This window comes from Saccopteryx bilineata, chromosome 5 (genome assembly GCF_036850765.1).
Source record: "Saccopteryx bilineata isolate mSacBil1 chromosome 5, mSacBil1_pri_phased_curated, whole genome shotgun sequence".
NCBI lineage: Eukaryota > Metazoa > Chordata > Mammalia > Chiroptera > Emballonuridae > Saccopteryx > Saccopteryx bilineata.
Window position 1 is genome coordinate 86666835 of NC_089494.1, and position 22936 is coordinate 86689770.

Consider the following 22936-nt stretch of genomic DNA (forward strand, 5'->3'; position numbering starts at 1 on the left):
TTTTTATGTTTCAACTTTTATCAGACCAACTCCTCTGTGGCTCATTTTGCCTTGTTGAATAAGCATGAAGAAATGAACTCAGGTGGTCAAAAGAATTCTAATGAAGTCAAGTTTCTACTTCAATTGCTTTGTGTCTGCGACTCGCCCCTAAAGAGAGGAACTATTTTCCCTGGGTCTTGCCAACTCTTTCACTATAAAAACAAGCTCATCATCCCCTGGCTTTCCACCTTGGGAAATAAAAGCTTTGATGCTGTCGAGACTGATTCTATTTTTTTTTTTTCTTTTTTCATTTGTTTTTTAGACTGATTCTAGATGCAGGCCTTAGGATATGGAACAGATCCTTCTATGGTGAAAATTCTTGAGCAAAAATTTTGAGGTTTTTTTTATGAAAAAGGTCCAGGCACTGCATGAGGCAGAACGTGAGTCTGGAGTGCAGTGTGTGGTGAAACTCCTAGCTTCTCGCACATGATGATGTTTGCAGGTACCAGCTAATGCTCCCCTGGTGCTTCTCGTCAAGCACAGTTCGAAGTGTGTTTAAATTGAATACATTTGAGACTGCGGCAGAGTCTATGAGATCAATTCTGTTATCATCCTTCTCAAATTCCAATGCAGAGACTAACATGCAGAGAGGTTAAGTGTTTGCCTAAGGTTCATGCAAAGAGATGTAGGAACTGGTTTGCACCTTTAGCCACTGTGCTTGACTGAGTTTGGAGATAGCATGTCTCGGGCATAGAGGAGACACAGCAATTGGACAGTGAGTCTCTGCTGCTGTGGGCCAGGAATTCTGTTTTATCATGACCTAGTTGCATCACTTTTTAAAAATGTTTCAACAATTTTTTTCTTTTTCTTTCTTTTTTTTTTTTTTTTTAGTGAAGTGGAGAGAGAGAGACAGACAGACAGGAGGGGAGAGAGACAAGAAGCATTAACTTGTATTTGCAGCACTTTAGTTGTTCATTGATTGTTTCACATATATACCTTGACTGGGGGCTCCAACCGAGCCAGTGACCTTGGGCTTAAGCCAAGAAATGGGGGGTAATGTCTATGATCCCATGCTCAAGCTGGTGACCCTGTACTCAAGCTGAATGAGTCTGCACTCTAGCCGGGGACCTCAGGGTTTTGAATCTGGGTCCTCAGCATCCCAAGTTGATGCTCTATTCACTGTGTCACTGCTTGGTCAGGCTGTTTATACAACTTAAAAAAATTTATTTTTTGATTATAGTTGGTGTACAATATTATGTTAGTTTCAGGTGTACAACATAGTGATTAGACATTTTTATACCTTACGAAGTGATTAGCCAAGCCTCATAGCTATCTGATACCATCATAGTTATTACATTATTGACTATATGAACTTTGCTTCATAGTAGTGACTATTCTGTAACTTTGCTTCATAGTAGTGACTATTCTGTAACTACCGATTTGTACAACTTAATACTTTTACCTTTTTACCCACCCCTCAACCCCCCTTCCATCTGGCAACCATCAGTCTGTTTTCTGTATCTATGAGTTTATTTTGTTTGTGCATTTTGTGTTTTAGATCCCACATATAAGTGAAATCATATGGCACATATCTTTCTGTATCTGACTATTTCACTTAGCATAATACCTTTTAGGTCTATCCATGTTGTCCCAAATGGCAAGAGTTTATTCTTTTTTATGGTTCAGTAGTATTCCATCATATATAGAGTTTCATTACCTTTTGATTCCTTCATACAAAGATCTGATGCCTTTTATGTTGGAAGAAGAGATGGATGTAAAAGGAACAAGTTCTGGTGTTCTTTTCTATTCTAATCATTCTCAAATTAGTCTCTGAGTTCCTTGAGGTCGGGGACAATGTCTTATTCAGTTTGGCAGTCCTTTATTAGCCAGTGCAATGCTTTGACTTGCAGTATGTCATGGGAATGACTGAAACATCTTTCCTGGAGTCACGTTCATCCATGGAAGGTGAATCCTTGGGCTGCTGTATAAATATTAATGAGAATACTCTTGTCTGTAGATGTGTTCACAAATCTCTAGCATTTTGAGTATCACTGGTTACATCGGTGTTTCATGCTAATGATTTGGTGAAGTTTGCAATTCTTATAAAAGAAAAAAAGGACACTTTCCCCCTTTCGTTATGATCTGATCTGGTGATCCTGTGCTGACTCTGGAGTCTCTGGACTGTTCTGACATCTTTTACTGTAGTGAGAGCTGGGGTCTGGGATGGAGATGTGATATCATATACAGAGGTGGAGCACACATCGTGGAGCACAGATTTCCCTTCCTAATAGAATGCCAATTTTATGGAGCAAGGGACAGTTATGTATTCAGCAAAAAATTATCTTCTTTCTGAACAACTGGAAGTGGTCATTTTTTATAGTGCCAGCCAATGAAATTTAAATTGGGTTTTGTAGCAAACTTTTCAGTTTCTAATATAGTTATTCTGCCTTTTTCCCTGCTTTGTTATTCTTTCTGCCTGGGATAATGACATGAAGCTGAGGATGCAACATCCATCTTTTTACAATGAGACAATAAGCAGAAGGACTAAATCTAGCATGCGAGCGATGGCAGAGCGTAAAGCAGGAGCCTGGGTCATTGACAGCATGCTTAAAGAGCTGCAGCAGCTCTGGACTGTTTCAATTCAGATTGCTTATTATGTGAAAAGTAAACCCATGTTCAAGGCTTCTATAAATCACTTTTTTGTTACTTTTAGATGAATTTAATCCTTACTGACCAAGTGGCATCTTCAGACCTCAAAATCAGTGAAATGTTGACTGAAGTAGAAGCTAACAGTAATCATTGTTCAATGAGTAGAATTAACAGCCTGCCAAAGTAGCACATTTAAGAGGTCTACTGTAAATATTTTTTTTAAAGTGAGAGAATAGCATATTTCCAAATAATTTCATCAGGAAGGCTTTAATGCAAAGCACAAGTAGTATATATTAAGTTTTTGAGAGTTATAATGTGAGGTACAGCTGTCTCATAACTGATAATGAATTCTTAATATGGACAGTATTTGTGAATTCACCATTGTTCAGGCGAGGATGGACTTTAATTCTAAACACCAATACTAGCTAAATATGTCCATTAGTGTACATGAATGATTCATCTAGCTCCTGTGACTGTGGGCCTAGGACTAGTAAGCATTACTAGAGAAGTTGTAAAAATGCAAATTTTTCGATCCTATTACAGACCCACTTATTTGGAACTACAGGGATGGGGCCAAATAATCTGTGTTTTAACAAAACCCCTGGGTCATTTTAATGCAAGCAGAAGATTGAGGATCACTCCTTTAGATTAATTTTCATATTTAAGCTTAATTTCCATACATTAGGCTAACAAGGACTGTTTCCCCCCACTAGTTAAAGGGTCATTAACATTTTTCTGATTTGTGACTGGGTCTTCTGGTGACCATCTTCAGAGGGAATATCCTGTGATGGGACATTAAGAAGTTGGCATTCCGCTTTCTACATCAATGCAATCCCTTTTTCTCAGGAGTCCTGGGTGAACCACTAATATGTTTCTAAACCTGAGCTCATCTATTTCACTGAGGAGAGATCTGTCTGAAGCAACTGACTTCTTTTTATTAATCTACTATAATAAAATCACTCAAAGTCATACTAAAGTTTATTTATTTATTTTTAACTTAAAAGGACTTCTCAAAGCTAAAGAATAGGATTTTCCTGCAGCAATCCAGAATGTGAACAATCCAGCTTTAGCTGACTGGCTAATGACTGTAAGTAGACAGAGGAAAACTATATAGTAAATAGGTCTTTCTGGACAGCTAAAACGATTTGCTGGTCTAAACTTTACAAAAGGTGAACTCTACAATTAAATTCAGCACACACAAAGAAGGTAAACAACATATGGGGAGTTTGAATATTTACTTACACTAAAAGCTGTCAAAATTATGACCTATTTTTTCCCTCATAAAAAATTTAAAAATGAAATGTATTGACCTGTAAATTAAGTCTGATTTGATTTACTCTGGAAGGGGGCATCTTAAATCTCTCTTTCTCAGGACTATATTGTAATTCTTTGTCCCAGGAGATGGAAGCAGGTACAGGCCAAAGAGCAATTCGATGCTAAAAAAGCTCCAGTTAGAAAAGAACAAGTGCCTGAGTGAGACACAGGTGAATAGGAAGAGGGGGCCAACCTTTTGATTGATTTCAACTTTTAAGAATAAAACTATTTTCTAATTTTTGTCTAGTGTATTTTTATGGGAGTTTTTAGGTGTGGTGAAGTGTGTGTGAATAATAAAACTCAGTTAAAAATAGAGAATAATAGTTACTAATTTTATATATTAAATTCTTTTTATAACAATGTATTTAAAGAGCACAAATGTTCTGGTTTCTCTTCAGATCGTATAAATCTTTCGCCTTTTAAAGAGCACAAGTTTACCTGGATCTTTTTAACTGTGACATAGCTACAAATATATTAGTAAACTTTTCTTGGAATCTGGGAACATTTTATATATATATATTCCCCCCCCAAAGTTAGAAGTGGGGAGGCAGTCAGACAGAGTCCTGCATGTGCCTGACTGGGATCCACCCAGCATGCCCAACAGGGGGTGATGCTCTGCCCATCTGAGGCATTGCTCCGTTGCAGCCAGAGCCATTCTAGCGCCTGAGGTGGAGGCTATGGAGCCATCCTCAGTGTCTGGGCCAACCTTGCTCTAATGGAGCCCTGGCTGCGGGAGGGGAAGTGAGAGAAAAAGAAGAAGGAGAGGGGGAAGGGTGGAGAAGCAGATAAGCGCTTCATCTGTGTGCCTTGCCCAGGAATTAAACCCGGGACTTCCACATGCTGGGCCGACGCTTTACCACTGAGCCAACCGGCCAAGGCCTGGGAATATATTATTTTATTGAGGATTCAAAGTATTTATGTCAAAGACTGTAGTAGTCATAAGTGATGGACTGATGTTCAGTTGGAAGGTACCAGTAGGGCCATGGTCCCCATATTATTTCCATCATTATGTATTATAACTATCACTCCTGAGAAAACACATCCCTGAATAGTGTGTAGCAGAGAAATTATGGCTCAGAGAAGTGAGCAAAGGTAATTGCTCCAGCTTGTCCTGGGGTTTGGAAATATTTTTACTATTGGGCACTCCCTGATAGGACACAACCTTTTGATTCTATGATAGGAGTCTTGATAATGAAGAATGCTGTTGGGAATAGGGAGGAGAGAAAAGCATTAAGTGGGGATCATGGGTAGAGGTAGGATAAAAATTTAATTAAAAAATACTAAGTCAGGTTTAAGGGAAGCAGAGACATCAAGGTATCAAGATAATCCCAAATGGGCATCTCCAGTTCAGTGTTACCCATCTGCTAGACCAGATGTGCCTGCCACCTGCACATATTCCTATTTCTATTCCTTTGTCTTCCTTCATTGTTATGCCTCCTATTTTATAGAGACCTTATGTTGGTTGGTAATATAAGGTTTTATATCTAATAAGCTACCTGACTGTAAAAGCTTTTACACTATAAGACCTGGTTTTAGGCAGGTTGACTTTGAAGCTCAGGTGCAAAGATACTTCTGAGTCTACCTTCTTTTGATCTTAAGAAAATAAACACACAGAGATAAAAAAGCCTGGGACAGTGATTTACTACTCTGTAGACTTGTGCATAGACCGAAGCTACATTAATTGGCTTGCTGACCATAGTAACTCTGGTAGAGTTTCTGCTCTTTGAGCTGTGTTAAAGTCTGCTGCTGGTTCTTCCTCCAGCAGTGCTCACAACTTGAAAACTAAAGGATAGTCTAACCTCTTATTTGCCAGTGTTCAATGAAAATACACCAGTTCTCTTTTTGTCATATATAGAACAAAATTAGCTTTCCGAGTGAAGAGTTCAGATTCACAGGGCTAATGAAGTTATCCAGTGATTTGCAAACTAGGATCTGCAGGGCTTCTCAGAGACTGCCCTGGGAGTAAGGTGAGACCCAGCTTGAGGAGGGGGCTTACCACTATTTCCTTTGGAGCTGCTCTTTTTTTGCTCTATAATGTGGTTTTTGATATGATTTTGTTTGATGACAGAATTCTTGTGCTAAAAATAAAGTATGAAAATCTTGATGCCATAATATTTTGCTGTACAAAAGGATTTCTAGTGCATGAAAAATAATTCAATACAGTACCTGGAACCACTACTTTCCCCAGATGTTTCAGTTCTTTTGTAGAGTCTGTCTTTGGTGGCCAGGTGTCACCACCTTCCATGATTTTTCTCCTCAAGGGCTCTGCTCCATAAAGATCGACATCATTTAGCCAGCTTAGGTCCTTTCTCTGAAGTGGGCACACACATCTATGAGTTTGGACTTCCAAGGGTGTATACACCCTGTGTTCTTTACAAGAGGTCTGTAAGTTCCATGTGCATCAAAGAATATGACTACATGGAAGGTGGGCAATGTCATCTGCTGCCTCAGGTTAGATGTCCTTAGACCTTAGCTCAACTCTCCTAGGACACACACATATACATATACATACACATGAACACATGTGCATGCAGGCAAAGATGCTTGCACATACATATACAAAATAATTAGCTCCTTTAAATCTTCAAAATATCTTCTCCCTATTGTGCTTATCATTCAACTCCCACTTTTCAATTTGTATGCATAATATTAGGATAATGGTGTTACCACCATGTGTGAATTTTAGCTAAAGAGATTAATAAGCTTTTTCCTATAGTTCTAACGCAGACTTCTCCAACTATAGTTGATAGTGTAGATGCCATTTCCAAAAAGTTTGTATTGCTTCCTACTCATATTTTGACCCATGATCATCTCTAGGCCATTCCCTAGAAAAGTCTACTCCATTTTGACTGCCTGCTACGTTTGTACCCCTGTAGTTGGTAGCTATGGCATTCTTTATTCTTATTTCTTTTTTAAAAATTAAATATCAATATTTTAATTAGTACACAAGGTGGGGCAAAAGTAAGGTTACAGTGATTTGTATAGAAAGTAGTACACTAATTAAAAAATATTTTTAATTTATTGTGTTGATATGCTTTATTTATTTATTTATTTTTAATTTTTAATAATTTTATTTTTTTAATGGGGTGACATCAATAAATCAGGATACATATATTCAAAGATAACAAGTCCAGGTTATCTTGTCATTCAATTATGTTGCATACCCATCACCCAAAGTCAGATTGTCCTCTGTCACCTTCTATCTAGTTTTCTTTGTGCCCCTCCCCCTCTTCCTTTCCCTCTCCCTCTCCTCCCTCCCCCTGTAACCACCACACTCTTATCAATGTCTCTTAGTTTCCCTTTTATGTCCCACCTAGGTATGGAATAATGCAGTTCCTGGTTTTTTCGGATTTACTTATTTCACTTCGTATAATGTTATCAAGATCCCATCATTTTGCTGTAAATGATCCGATGTCATCATTTCTTATGGCTGAGTAGTATTCCATAGTGTATATGTGCCACATCTTCTTTATCCAGTCATCTATTGATGGGCTTTTTGGTTGTTTTCATGTCCTGGCCACTGTGAACAATGCTGCAATGAACATGGGGCTGCATGTGTCTTTATGTATCAATGTTTCTGAGTGTTGGAGGTATATACCCAGTAGAGGGATTGCTGGGTCATAAGGTAGTTCTATTTTTTTTGAGGAACCACCATACTTTCTTCCATAATAGTTGTACTACTTTACATTCCCACCAACAGTGTATGAGGGTTCCTTTTTCTCCACAGCCTCTCCAACATTTGCTATTACCTGTCTTGTTAATAATAGCTAATCGAACAGGTGTGAGGTGGTATCTCATTGCAGTTTTGATTTGCATTTCTCTAATAACTAAAGAAGATGAGCATCTTTTTATATATCTGTTGGCCATTTGTACTTCTTCCTGGGAGAAGTGTCTGTTCATGTCCTCTTCCCATTATTTTATTGGATTGTTTGTTTGTTGTTGAGTTTTATGAGTTCTTTGTATATTTTGGATATTAGGCCCTTATCTGAGCTGTTGTTTGAAAATATCATTTCCCATTTAGTTGGCTGTCTGTTTATTTTGTTATCAGTTTCTCTTGTTGAGCAAAAACTTCTTAGTCTGATGTAGTCCCATTCATTAATTTTTGCCTTCACTTCTCTTGCCTTTGGAGTCAAATTCATAAAATGTTCTTTAAAACCCGGGTCCATGAGTTTAGTACCTATGTCTTCTTCTATGTACTTAATTGTTTCAGGTCTTATGTTTAGATCTTTGATCCATTTTGAGTTAATTTTAGTACAGGGGGACAAACTGTAGTCCAGTTTCATTCTTCTGCATGTGGCTTTCCAGTTTTCCCAGCACCATTTATTGAAGAGGCTTTCTTTTCTCCATTGTGTGTTTTGGCCCCTTTATCAAAAATTGTTTGACTATATATATGTGGTTTTATTTCTGGACTTTCTATTCTGTTCCATTGGTCTGAGTGTCTATTTTTCTGCCAATACCATGCTGTTTTGATTGTCATGGCCCTATAATATAGTTTGAAGTCAGGTATTGTAATGCCCCCAGCTTCATTCTTTTTCTTTAGAATTCCTTTGGCTATTCAGGGTTTTTTATAGTTCCATATAAATCTGATGATTTTTTGCTCCATTTCTTTAAAACATGTCATTGGAATTTTGATGGGAATTGCATTAAATTTGTATATTGCTTTGGGTAATATGGCCATCTTGATTATATTTATTCTTCCTAACCAAGAACAAGGTATATTCTTCCATCTCATTATATCTTTTTTGATTTCCCTTAACAATGGTTTATAGTTTTCATTATATAAGTTCCTTACATTCTTTGTTATGTTTATTCCTAAGTATTTTAATTTTTTTGTTGCAATCGTGAAGGGGATTATTCTTTTGAGTTCATTCTCAAATGTTTCATTGTTGGAATATAGAAAGGCTATTGACTTTGGTATGTTAATTTTGTATCCTGCGACCTTACTGTATTGGCTTATTGTTTCTAGTAGTCTTTTTGTGGATTCTTGGGGTTTTCGATGTATAGGATCATATCATCTGCAAAAAGTGATACCTTTACTTCTTCTTTTCCGATATGGATGCGTTTTATTTCTTTGTCTTGTCTGATTGCTTTGGCTAGAACCTCTAGTACCACATTAAATAAGAGTGGAGAGAGTGGACAACCCTGTCTTGTTCCTGATTTAAGGGGGAAAGCCTTCAGTTTAGTGCCATTTAATATGATGTTAGCTGATGGTTTATCATATATGGCCTTTATCATGTTGAGATATTTTCCTTCTACACCCATTTTGTTGAGAGACTTAAACATAAAATTGTATTGTATTTTATCAAAAGCCTTTTCTGCATCTATTGATAAGATCATGTGGTTTTTGTTCTTTGTTTTGTTGATATGGTGTATTACATTAACTGTTTTACGTATGTTGAACCATCCTTGAGATTCTGGGATGAATCCCACTTGATCATGATGTATTATTTTTTTAATATGTTGTTGTATTCGATTTGCTAGTATTTTGTTTAGTATTTTAGCATCTCTATTCATTAGAGATATTGGTCTGTAGTTTTCTTTTCTTGTGCCATCCTTGCCTGGTTTTGGTATGAGGGTTATGTTGGCCTCATAAAATGTGATTGGAAGTATTGCTTCTTCTTCAATTTTTTGGAAGACTTTCAGTAGAATAGGAACGAAGTCTTCTTTGAATGTTTGATAAAATTCGCTGGTATAGCCATCTTGACCTGGACTTTTATTTTTGGGGAGGTTTTTAATGGTTTTTTTTATTTCTTCTCTACTAATAGGTCTGTTTAGGCTTTCTGCTTCTTCTTGACTCAGTCTAGAAAGGTTGTATTGTTCTAGGAATTTATCCATTTCTTCTAGGTTGTTGAATTTAGTGGCATAAAGTTTTTCATAGTATTCTACAATAATTCTTTGTACATTTACGGTGTCTGTGGTGATTTTTCCTCTTTCATTTTGGATTTTGTTTATATGAGTTCTTTCTCTTTTTTCCTTGGTAAGTCTTGCCAAGGGTTTGTCAATTTTGTTAATCTTTTCAAAGAACCAGCTCCTTGTTCTATTAATTTTTTCTATAATTTTTCTGTTCTCTATTTCATTTATTTCTGCTCTGATTTTTATTATCTCCTTTCTTCGGCTGGATTTGGGTTGTCTTTGTTCTTCTTTTTCTAGTTCCTTAAGGTGTGAAGTTAAGTGGTTTACTTCAGCTCTCTCTTGTTTGTTCATATATGCCTGAAGTGATATGAACTTCCCTCTTATCACTGCTTTTGCTGCATCCCATAGATTCTGATATGTCGTATTGTCAGTTACATTTGTCTGTATATATCTTTTGATCTCTGCACTTACTTCTTCTTTGACCCATTCATTTTTTAAAAGTATGTTGTTTAGTTTCCACATTTTTGTGGGATTTTTTCCTCTTTTTTGCAGTTGAATTCTAGTTTCAAGGCTTTATGATCAGAAAATATGCTTGGTAACACTTCGATTTTTCTGAATTTGCTGATGTTTTTGTGGCCCAACATATGGTCAATTCTTGAGAATGATCCATGTACACTGGAGAAAAATGTATACTCAGTCACTTTGGGATGAAATGTCCTGTAGATGTCTATCATATCCAGGTGCTCTAGTGTTTTGTTTAAGGCCACTATATCTTTGTTGATTCTCTGTTTGGATGACCAATCTAAAGCCATCAGCGATGTATTAAGGTCTCTAACTATGATTGCATTTTTGTCAGTTTTTGTTTTATGGTCAATAAGTAGCTGTCTTATATATTTTGGTGCTCCTTGGTTTGGTGCATATATATTAAGAATTGTTATGTCTTTTTTATTCAGTGTCCCCTTACCCATTATGAAATGGCCATTTTTGTCTCTGAGTACTTTTGCTGTCTTGTAGTCAGCATTATCAGATATGAGTATTGCTACACCTGCTTTTTTTTGGATGTTATTTGCTTGAAGTATTGTTTTCTAGCCTTTCATTTTAAATTTGTTTTTATCTCTGTTGCTTAGATGAGTTTCTTGTAGGCAGCATACAGTTGGATTTTCTTTTTTAATCCATTCTGCTACTCTGTGCCTTTTTATTGGTGAGTTTACTCCATTTACATTTAGTGTAATTATTGACACTTGTGAGTTCCCTATTACCATTTTATATATTGCTTTCTGTTAGTTTTGTGTCTTGTTTGATCCTTCTCTTTCGTTTTTCTATCTTTTGTTTTTATTTGGTTGTATTCCATACATCTTTCCTCTGTTGCTGTCTTTTTTAAATCATGTGCTTCTGTGGTGGTTTTTTCAATGGTGGTTAACTTTAAGTAATGAAAAGGGTTCCTACCTTGTTCATTGTAGTGCATTATTTTGTGAGTACTTTTGCACTCCATCGTTCTTTGCTACTGTTAATCTCCATCCTCTCCCCCCCTTTCTTTTTGTTGTTGTCACAGTTTAAATTTGGTTTTATTGTGTTCTTCTTGGAGCTTTTATTTGTGGCTTTGTTTTTTTTTTTGTTCTTTGTATATGATTGGAGAATCCCCTTTAGTAGTTCCTGGAGTGGGGGTTTTCTGATGATAAATCCCCTCATCTTTTCTGTATCTGTGAATGTTTTTATTTCTCCTTCATATTTGAAGGATAGCTTTGATGGGTATAGTATTCGTGGCTGAAAGTTCCTCTCTTTCAGGACTTTAAATATTGGGGTCCACTCTCTTCTAGCTTGTAGAGTTTCTGTTGAGAAATCGGATGATAATCTAATGGGCCTTCCTTTATATGTTGTATTCTTCTTTTCCCTGGCTGCCTTGAGAATTTTTTCTTTGTCATTGGTTTGTGCCAATTTCATTATGATGTGCCTTGGAGTAGGTTTGTTGGGATTAAGAAAACTTGGAGTTCTGTTTGCTTCTTGAATTTGAGGCTTTAGTTCTTTGCACAGGCTTGGGAAGTTCTCATCTATTATTTGTTTGAGTATGTTCTCCATTCCATTTTCTCTCTCTTCTCCCTCTGATATACCTATTATTCTTATGTTATTCTTTTTGATGGAGTCAGATAATTCCTGTAGGGCTATCTCATTTTTTAAAATTTTTGAGTCTCCTTCTTCTTCTCTCTGTTGTGCCTCAAGTTGCTTGTCTTCTATTTCACTAATCCTACCTTCTATCTGGCCTGTTCTATTAGCTAAGCTTGTTACCTCGTTTTTCAGCTCGTGAATTGAGTTTTTCATCTTTGTTTGATTTGTTTTTATAGTTTCAATTTCCTTGGAAATATATTCTTTGTATTTATTGAGTTGTTTTCTGAGCTCCCTAAATTGTCTTTCTGTGTTTTCTTGTATATCTCAGAGTATTTTTTGGATTTCTATTTTAAATTCTCTGTCATTTAACTGCAAGGTTTCCAATATATTAAAGTTTTTCTTCATAGATTTTTTCTCATCTATCTGTGTTACCTCTTTTTCTTTTCAATTTTCTCTTCCTTAATGGCATCTGAGGGTGGTTTTGTTGATAGTATTAATGAGATTTAATAAAGAATAAAAAGTTAATAAAATAAAAGTCAAAAAGAGTTTTTTAAAAAAATTAATAATGAAATAAAGGAAAGTAAAATAAAATAAAAATTAAAAAAAAGAAAGTTATTCCCCCCTCCTTTTTTTCTCTTTTCTCCTCTCCCCTCTTTCTTGAGAAAATCTTGTGGTGAACAGTGAATTATATTGTACTAAATAGAACAAACAATGCCTGTAATGGAGGGCCTGAATTGGGGAGAAGTAATAAAGGGGCAAAAAATGGGGGTATGGACCCACAAAAAGCAAATAAGGAAAAAATTTGGGTCAAGAATAAAATGATTTGCTTTTAGGTGTTGGTTGACTAAGAGTTATGATGAGAGGAATAAGAGGGAAACAGGAAAATGGGGGGACAAATTAAAAAATTACTATTGTATTTAGTGGAATGAGAACTAGATAAAATGGAGAGCCAGGGATGGGAGCACTGCTAGTGAGTTAAAAAGGTGAAGTAAAACCCCACCAAAATGCCACAAACATAAGTTTGAGTCCCAAATAAGATAATTTGTTCATTATTGAGGTTTGAATGAGAGGAGACGTAAAGGAGAAAGGAAGAAACTAATATAGAGGGAGAAAAGAAAGAAAGAGAGAAAAAAAAGAGGGAACCACTCAAAGAAGAAAAAAGAAAAAAGAGGAGAGAGAGAGAGAGAGAGTTAAGGGTTTTGGAGTGCAACCCTCATAGAGAGAAAGGAAGAGGTAAGAAAAGATAATGGGAGATGTAACACTTATGGGTAGTGTAGTTCAAGGAGAGGATAGAGTAAGACCAGCAGAGAGTTAAATGACCAAATTGGAGGAGGAAAAAAAAATCAAGAATGAAGATAAGAGAAACAAATGAACAAATATAATAAAATGGGATAGGTTATAATGTCTGCAGATTATTCTTGATTTTGAGAGGTCATCTTCTTGCTTTTTCTTTTCTCTCCCTCTTTCTGGTGGGTGACTCTCTACCCTGGGTTCTTCCCCTTTGGCACACTCAGGTAGAGGTTTGCAGTTGATAAGTCTCTATGGTGACGTCATGTATTGTGCTTCAGTCTCGTTGGCAGTCGAGGCTCATTAGCATTTATAGGTTCCGCCAGTGAGAGAGTCCGTGTTCCTGGAGCCTCTCTCCTAGTCTTTCCTTCCTCAATTAGTAGCCTGATAATCCAGCTATGGGGTTGCTGCTGCCTCTGCCTGGATAGTAAGAGGCTCAAAGAGCTGGCAACTCCCCACTCTATTCCCACCCAGCACAGGGCTCTCGGTAAGGCTCAGTCAGTCAGAGTTGCTAGCGTAATCAGGCAGGGCTTCCACCCACTCAAAGACCTCTGGCTCTGCCACTCTATCCGGTAACTCGGGCGGAAGCCCACTCCTGGGGACTTGGAGGAAACTCTCGCTCACTATCTCTGCGCACACCAGGATATCAGGCCGGAAGTCTCACACTCTGAGTGAAACCCCCGCCCGCACGGAAAAGTTCCAGTGTTGGAATTGGCTCTTGCTCCCTCCTCATGCGCAGCTTTTTGAGGGCGCTGGGGTGGCCTGGAGATTCCGCTTTTGGCCCACACAAAGGCCCCTGACTCTGCCCCTCTGTGGGGTAACACGGATGCCCACTCCTGAGGTGCTCGGAGGAATCTCTCACTCACTATCTGCATGCGCAGAGCAGGATATCAGGCCAGCCGTCTCTCACCCTCTCAGTGAAACTCCCGTCGCACGGAAAAGTTGCAATGTTGGAATTAGTTCTCGCTCCCTCCCCGTGCGCAGCTTTTTCAGGGCGCTGGGGCGGCCCGGAGATTTTGCTTTTGGCCCACACAAAGGCCTCTGACTCTGCCTCTCTGTGGGATAACACGGGTGCCCACTCCTGGGGCTTTCGAAGGAATCTCTCGCCCACTATCTGCACGTGCCGATCAGGAGATGGGGAAAATGGCTGCTCCACTTGTCTTTCTTTGTCTGGGTTTGGTGCGAGTGTTAGCTTGTATTGCCTGGGTTGTCACAGGACATTTTTTCCTCGGCTTGGATCTCCGTGCCACAGCCTGGTTCGGCCATTTTTGCCACGGCCTGGATCTATTCACCCCCTTTGCCTGCCTTAGTTTCTATATTCTCAGTTCCCAGTGAAAGCCACCCTATTTAGGTTAGTGAGGAAGGTGGAGCATTTTTTACTCCCTATTTCCTTTGGGGTTTGATTATGTATTTAGCCAATTTTTCGCTCGACCATACCTTCGGGTGTATTGCGAAACATCTGGAGGCTCCAAGGATAGGTTTTTCTGTTTCTGGTTGAAGATCTTGTTGAGTTTTGGGGGAGATTTATCGGTATCACTTCCTACCGCACCATTAATCTGACGTCATCTCCCTGCTTTATTTTTTTAAATTAAGTTTTAGAGAGAAAGGAAGGGAGAGAGATGAATAGATAGAAACATCAGTCCAGTTTTCCACCTATTTATGTCATCATTGGTTGATTCTTGTATGACCTGATGGGGGATTGAATTGCAACCTTGGTATATTGGGATAATGCTGTAACCAACTAAGCTCCCTGGCCAGGGCTTGTTCTTTAAATGCTGCCTCTCTTTCCATAATCTAAGGTTGTCCATTTAAGCCAGGAAGTTCTGTTGTATATCTTCACATCAGAGTTCTGTGAGCTACAGAGCACAACTTCTGCTCTCTAGGGATTTATCTTTGATTGCCACCTTAGGGTGGTGCCTCCTGATCCTGACATTACACCACATTGGTGAAGATGGAAATCTCAACACTTTGCCTAAAAGTCCACCCACACAGAAAGCATTTGTGGACAAGCAGACTCTACTGAAGGTAAATAGAAGAGTGGTGTGGAGGTACTTATATCACACATTCCATAGGAAACAAGTTAATGATGGACTATTGGAAATGCCTGTCCTATCTTTTCAGCCATCCTGTCCTTGGGGTTATTCTGACCCTTGCACTGTACAGTGATCAGCTTCTTTTCTCATTAGCTTTTTTAGATCTTCAAAATATCACCTTTCTGTTGTGTTGATCTCTCATCAGCTTCCACTTGCCAACTAGCATTCACAAACCCATGAAGGCATTAGCAGGACAAAAATATGTGTTTTAATTGGATTTATAGGCACACCTTATTTTATTACACTTTGCTTTATCCTGCTTCATAGATACTGAGTTCTTTACAAGTTAAAAGGAAGACCTACCAGAAAAAAAGATTATGAGTTGTTGAAGAGTCAGATGAGTCTTTGGCATTTGTAGCAGCAAAATATTTTTCTTTTTTTAGGGAGATAGAGATAGAGAGAGAGAGAAAGAGGCACAGGCAGGGACAGACATACAGAAAGGGAGAGAGATGAGAAGCATCCACTTGTGTGGTACTGTAGTTGTTCATTGATTGCTTTCTCATATGTGCCTTGACCATGGGGCTTCAGCTGAGCCAGTGACCCCTTGCTCAAGCCAGCAACATTGGGCTTCAAGCCAGCAACCTTTGGGCTCAAGCCAGCGATGATGAGATCATGTGTCTGGTCCCATCCTCAAGCTGGCAACCCCGCATTCAAGTCAATGAGCCTGCGCTCAAGCCAGTGACCCTGGGGTTTCGATCCTGGGTCCTCTGCATCTCAGGCTAATGCTCTATTAACTGTGCCACCACCTGGTCAGGCAGCAGCAAAGTATTTTTAAGGTAAGGTATGTATATTTTTTTAGACATAATGATATTACACACTTAACAGACTATATTATAAACATAACTTTTATATATATTGTACTGGAAAACCAAAAAATTTCTGTGACTCACTTTATTGTGCTACTCACTTAAATATAGTGGTTTGGAACCAAACTTGCAATATTTCTGGGTTATGCTTATTTATCATCAGATAGCAGCTGTAGATCATATAACTTTTCTTCTGTTGTTTTTTTCTGCTATGTAACCCAAAGCCAAGTGGCCTGTCTAGGGCAGATTCATTTCTCACTGCCAGAGAGAACATTACACATCATCATGGTGGCTCTGCTCACTGTTTTGACTTGTCACTTGATTCCATATACTAACTGGATCAAGATAGTGTCAAATAAATGTCTAAAAAAAAAAAAGAAAATTCCACTTAACTGTTTGCTTTGCCTGACTAATACCAAGCCACCAATTTGACTGTTTTTCTTTTATGTTTTATCTTTTCTCTCAGAACTGATATTTGGGGAGTGAGAGGCGGTGTCATGCATACATAGCTTTTATTTGTCAGTCTTTAAAATAAAAAGTTTGGTCTACTGCATTTTCAAATGGGCGATAAGAGAAACACAGCACTTCAAAATTAACAAATATGGGAAAAATTGTTTAAGGGAATAGATTTTTAAATGCCAAAGGACAACTTGAAATATGTATTAGACTTCTCTAGAAATAAGAACTGCTAATAAATAAATCAGCTTGGTAGTGATTTTGAATGTGTCTAAGATGAGGAAGTTTTCACTCTACTTGACAAGGAAATAAAGACAGTGAATAGATTATTCAATGGACTGCTGGTATGCCATCCCCTCTGTTCTGACAGGTGCACTGTGCTCAAATATACATGATAATAGTTTAAATGTAAATAAGGTTAATGAATTTTAATATTCCTCTGAATCGTGTATTCATACTTTCATTTGCATAGTGAATTATTTCTCAAGTCCTTTTGTAAATATTGTAATGAAATAAACATTAGAGGCAAGCACAAAGGCGCGCATACAATTAGCTCAGCAGACAGCCCTCCGTGAAGGCAAATTGGAGTCATATCACAGGATCACAGATGTCAGGGGTGGACAAGTCACAAAAGTCAACCAGCTGATCCTCTTTGCTATTGGGGAATTATTCTGTTTAGGAGATTTTCAAAAATTGTAGCTTGGTTTAACTTTCTGTGCCTGAAGTGACAAGGTATCTGAACTTGCCTTCAATAGAATATTTGCTGTGCTTGCCTCTAAAGCAGCCGTGGTCCTGGGAAGTGGCGTAAGGCATGAAAGAGAACAGAGGTGCCTATCTAAGCCCCTTTGGGCATAAACACTGTCTGATCGAGGAGGAAGCCTCTTGCAGCTGGGCACACTCAGGCTCCAAAGTTACCATGTGAAGTGTTGCAGCACAAAGCAAGACTCATTTTTCTTAGCACAGCTTTCATTTTTTCTACCACCAATTTTGAAAAAAAAAATGTAAAAAACATTACTCTTCCTCCTCACTACTGTTGTGCTGGCAAAGATAAGTCACATTGGTCTTAATTCTTGCCGATTAAGGATATTATTTAAATTTAAGGTTAATAATGATTTTATCTTTTAGCTTTTTCTGTACCCCCAAACCATTATATAGAAATGACTACAGTTAAAATTTTTGCTCTTTGTTGAATGCACCCTTTCCTGCCTTAGTATCTGTGACTATGCTATCATAAGACAGCAGCATGGTGTTCGGGGCATGGTGAGAGCCCAGATGCTGGAATTGGGACACCCACTTTCAACTCCTGTGTCTAACAGGAATTTTAATAACAGCTACATTGCAGGCTTGTTAGTGGGGTTAAATGAGTTACTACATGTAAAGTTTTGGAAGAATGCCTGGCTTTGCTAACTGCTTACATGCTTTACCTCTCTTTTGCACTTGGAGTCAACCATGGCTACTCCATTTTCCCAGCTTTCAAGGCAGAGTTAACTGTTTGTTCCTTTTGTTTCCCTGACACATTTCCCATATATTGATTATTACATAGTATTTATCAAGGTGTATTAAATCTAGTCCCCAAATATTTCTCTTATTCCCAAAGCTATACATTTCTTGAGGTCTGAGCCATGTTTTATTCAACTATTTATCATCCTTCAGTACCTCAAACAAGCCCTGGATAAAACAAGTGCTTGATATGTATTTGTTGGATTAAACAGAAGTAATGTACGAGCATTCATTGTTTGAATGAGTCTGGCTGAACATATACTGCATCCCAGTGTTGCTCTGGACGTGCATGCGGACAAAGACAATATGTATTGTTCTCTGTTGCCTGTAGGACCTGTCATTTATGAACGTGAAGTGCTCAATATGCTTTAATAAAAAAGGGCACAACCAGGGGATGGGGCATGGGATTCTGCTTCTTATTCAACAGCTGAAGTCTAATTTGTGAGATCTTTGGCTGCCTATCCATTTTTTAATATTCTTTGCACATTTGAGGGAAATTCCCACATTATGAGTCTCAGCATTCCTGGCAGTTCAGAGGTAAATGTGGGATGCTGGGCTTCAGATGAGACATGGCTGTGTGAGGAGCTGAGTCTTAGGTACGGCAGAGGTGATGAGACGTAATATTTGTACTGGAGGTGGTAGCGGGTCAAGTCAAGACCTGGCAATAAATCATGAAGAGGATAGCAGAGTCCTGCTTAGGCTAGTTCTGTGGCTTTGTTTGGGCATTTGTCTGGAAACTGAACCTCTAGTCACCTTATGATTTTGTAAGTCACCTAACATCCTTTCATGAATCTGTTTTCTGCTTAAATTAGTTAGAGGGGATTTTGTTATTTTCCACTGCAAATGCGAATAGAGCCACCACTGAACCCACTCCGGGTCCAGAATTTTCAGGGGCTGGTGAAGATAATATGTGGTTTGTTTGGAGTGAGGACTTAAAATCAGAGCAAGAAGCCAGTGGGTTCCTCCAGACATCATGGCAACTACCAACAAAATGTTAAAATCATATAATCCAGTTACTTTCAGTGCAGTCTTTAAAAAAATCACTTTTCTTTTTTATAAAAGGCTGGATCCTGATAATCTGAATGGTGCCTCCAAGTTCAACAAGTAACATTCTCTTCTGCCATCATTGGAGACTACAGAGCAGTGTGAGTCAGTGCTCTCATTTGACGTCTGCCTCCACCCTTGAAAGCAAATTGGTTACAATCAGCAGAGGGAGCTAGAATCAGAAAACCAGAAAGCGAAATGAAATGAAGTGAGAGTTTCCAGGGGGAAAATTATCTAGTGTAAAAGAAGGTCAGGAAGAGTTCAGTTAGAATTTTCTGAAGGAGGAAAAGATTGGGAGAAAGTAAAGAGATCAGAAAATTGTTACAAGAGTAATAATAACAGATTTAAAAATGGGGAAGAATGATAAGATATGATTAACAGCTGTCACGACTTCAGTTGACAAAGCTGGTTAATTGCCCGTGTGATCTTCATATATAATTTCCCACCTAGTATACTTCACTCCTGAGAAACATAAATGAATCACATATGTTACATTTGTTAGGCTACGGAGGACATGAATCCAAGTAATGGTTTTGGTTTAGAAGAAATAACAATGGTAACAACTAGACTTCTGTAGACATAGGGAAGGACTTTCCTATTCACTGGTTGAAGGCTTTTAGAGCTATGATTAGAGCAGAGATCATCTCCTCTGTCTCTTCATTATACAGATAGCAAACCTGGGCCCAGGTAGCTGAACTGACTTGCTCAAGACAGGCAGGCCTCCTGGAATGCTACGTATTGTGACATAAAAAGCAGGAAATTTAATAGAAATCTTCTTGCTTTCTAACAACTATTACACAGAAGTCCACAAGTCTAAAAAATAATCTTCCTTCTTAGCTACATGTTCAAATTCCTTTCTCCTTTATTTACTTAATTTTTAACCACATGGGAAAAGACAGTGCTAGCTATGCATAGGCTCATCCATGTGGGATAGAGGTAAAGCCTGGACAAATTACTGGGGTGTGTTTTTTTATCTGCCTCTTTTGCTTTTGTCTTTCAGTCTTTGATACTTGACAGATTTCAAAGAACAGCAGGGTGAAAGAATGCAAAAGGCTTTCTCATTCTCTTAAAGTCTGGGATATTTCTTCAAAATATTCTGGTCTGCAAACACCAGCAAAGGAAAGCTGCCCTTCCCTTGCATTTCAAGCACACGGATTTTTTTCCCCCCAAACTACACCAAAGGACTTTGTTTTCTTTATGTGAGTTTGAATTTTTAAAGATTTTATATATTCTAGGTGGGAAATGAATTTGTCAGATTCAGGTATTTGACTGAGTCCTTGAGCTGGTGAGAAAAGTCTGTCTAATACCATCCATTAGTGGTTACTATATTGTCTCAGCCTGTTGAACTAGAATTTCATTTCAGTGTCTTCTCAGTGTCAGCATCACTATGCTGTATTCCTATCACTGTCATTTGCCACCATTTCTTTCTGTGGTTGACTTTGATTACTACATTTCTTTCTGTGGTTGACTTTTGAAAATCTTAAAGGATTTGGAAGGATTATTTTTCTAAAAAAAGGAATTTCCCTTGCTTACTATGCAGGTATTTTTTTTCTGGCTTAAATTCTGATTTTGGCTATAGAAACCAAAGCTTATTTATTGGTGTAAAAATTAATTGTTGCCACATTCTGTTCTTTTCTACTTGGGGTTTCTTTTATGACTTTTAAAAAAATTGTGATGTTTTCTTGGGTGCTGTAGCAGTAAAATGATCTTAAAAGCATTTAGGATGTCATTATTTATAAAAATATTTACTTATGGAAATAAGTCTATGAGTAGAATGAAAGCAACTTTTTCTCTTATATGTCAGAAGTATACTATTAAATAGACCAACTCCGTTCAGCAGTCCTTCAAAGGTACAGCCTGCATGAGAAAGAATCAATCTGATTTAGTCTATCTTCTATATTTGTACCAGCCATTTTTAAAAGTGAACCTTTTAATAATTCCATGTACTGTTTTCTGAATGTTAAAATATTTCCATTTTATTTTATTTTTAAATTTTTATTTATTGATTTTAGCAAGAGAAAAAGGGAGAGGGAGAGAGAGAGAGAGAGAGAGAGAGAGAGAGAGAGAGAGAGAAAGAAGGTGAGTGAGAGAGGCAGGAACACAGATCTGTTCCTGTATGTGCCCTGACTGGGGATTGAACTGGCAACCTCTACACTTTTGGAAGATACTCTAACCAACCTAGCTATTCAGCCAGCGATAAATATTTTCATTTTAAACCATCCGAGTCCTTCGATGTCTTTTTTTTTTTTTGTATTTCTTCGAAGTGAGAAGTGGTGGGGAGGCAGACAGACAGACTCCCCCATGTGCCTGACTGGATCCACCGGCATGCTCACTAGAGGGCGATGCCCTGCCTATCTGGGCCGTTGCTCCACTGCAATCAGAGCCATTCTAGCACCTGAGAAGGAAGCCCTGGAGCCATCCCCAGCGCCTGGGCCAACTTTGCTCCAATGGAGCCTTGGCTGTGGGAGAGGAAGGAGAAAGGGAAGGGTGGAGAAGCAGATGAGTGCTTTTCCTGTGTGCCCTGGCGGGAATTAATCTCGGGACTTCCACACGCCAGGCTGATGCTCTACCGCTGAGCCAACCGGCCAGGGCCTCGATGTCTTTTTAAAACTTCCCAAGAATATTTATATGCCACACTGTGAGCTTTGCATCATTATCAGATACTCAATAGCAAGTGATCATTGTTTTTAAAAGATTTGATGTTTGATATTTGCAGTGATTTTTCTTGACTCTCAAGATCCATAACATGTACTTTATTGCAATTTTGAAAAGGAGTAAATTGTGGTTGGGTTAAGGATATTAGGTGGCAGCCCAATATTTGTTTTCTGGTGAGCTGAGATAGCTGCCTAGCTGCCTGTAGTTTCTTATAGTATTATTTTATTTTTTAATCTTTAAAAATTTTTTTCAACTACAGTTCCTAACAATATTTTATTAGTTTCAGGTGTTCACCCAAGTGATTAGACATTACATACTTACTTAGTGACCATCTGGATAAATCTTGCACCTATCTGACACCATAGCACTGTTTCAAAAGGGGAAATGCACCCCCATGTTTTGGCAACATTGTTCACAATAGCAAAGATCTGGAAACAGCCTGAGTGTCTGTCAGTAGAGGAGTGGATTAAAAAGCCATGGTAGATATATACAATGGAATAATATGGGGCCATGGAAAAGAAGGAAATCTTACCTTTTGTGACAACATGGATGGACATGGAAACTATTATGTTAAGTGTAAGCCAGACAGAGAAAGAAAAATATAATATATCCTCACTTACTTGAGGAATCGAATGAATAATGTGAACTGAGGAATGGAATTGAGACAGAAGAGGGTCAAAGGGACCAGAGGAAAAGAGGACAGAGGGAAAGGGGATGATAGGATGAAATAAACCTGAAGGGAAGGGGGGAGGGAGTTGTTGGGAGGGGAGCAAGGGAGATGTTGAGGCAAATATTGGGAGGGAGGGGAGATGCATTTGGGGCAACACTAGAATCTATGTAAACACAATAAATTAAAATCAATTAAAAAATTTGAGAATTTATGAAGATCTAGGAACACGTACCTATGAGTGTCAAAGGGGTACTTACAATCATTTTAAAGAAATCTGGGAATTGTTCAAAAAAGAGTAGAAAAGTGTTACTTCTTTGCAAACATAACCTTTGACTTACCAGAAACATCTCCCAGCTTCATGTTAAATTACTTATTTTTTATAAATGGGCTTGTTAATTTGTTTATGTTGAACATAATTGATAATTTAAAGCTCAAGGTATTATTAATAGTATTTTCTTTAAAACATGAGCTTCATATTATACCATGTTTCATCTCTAAAAATATGTTAATTTGGGTATGCAAATAGC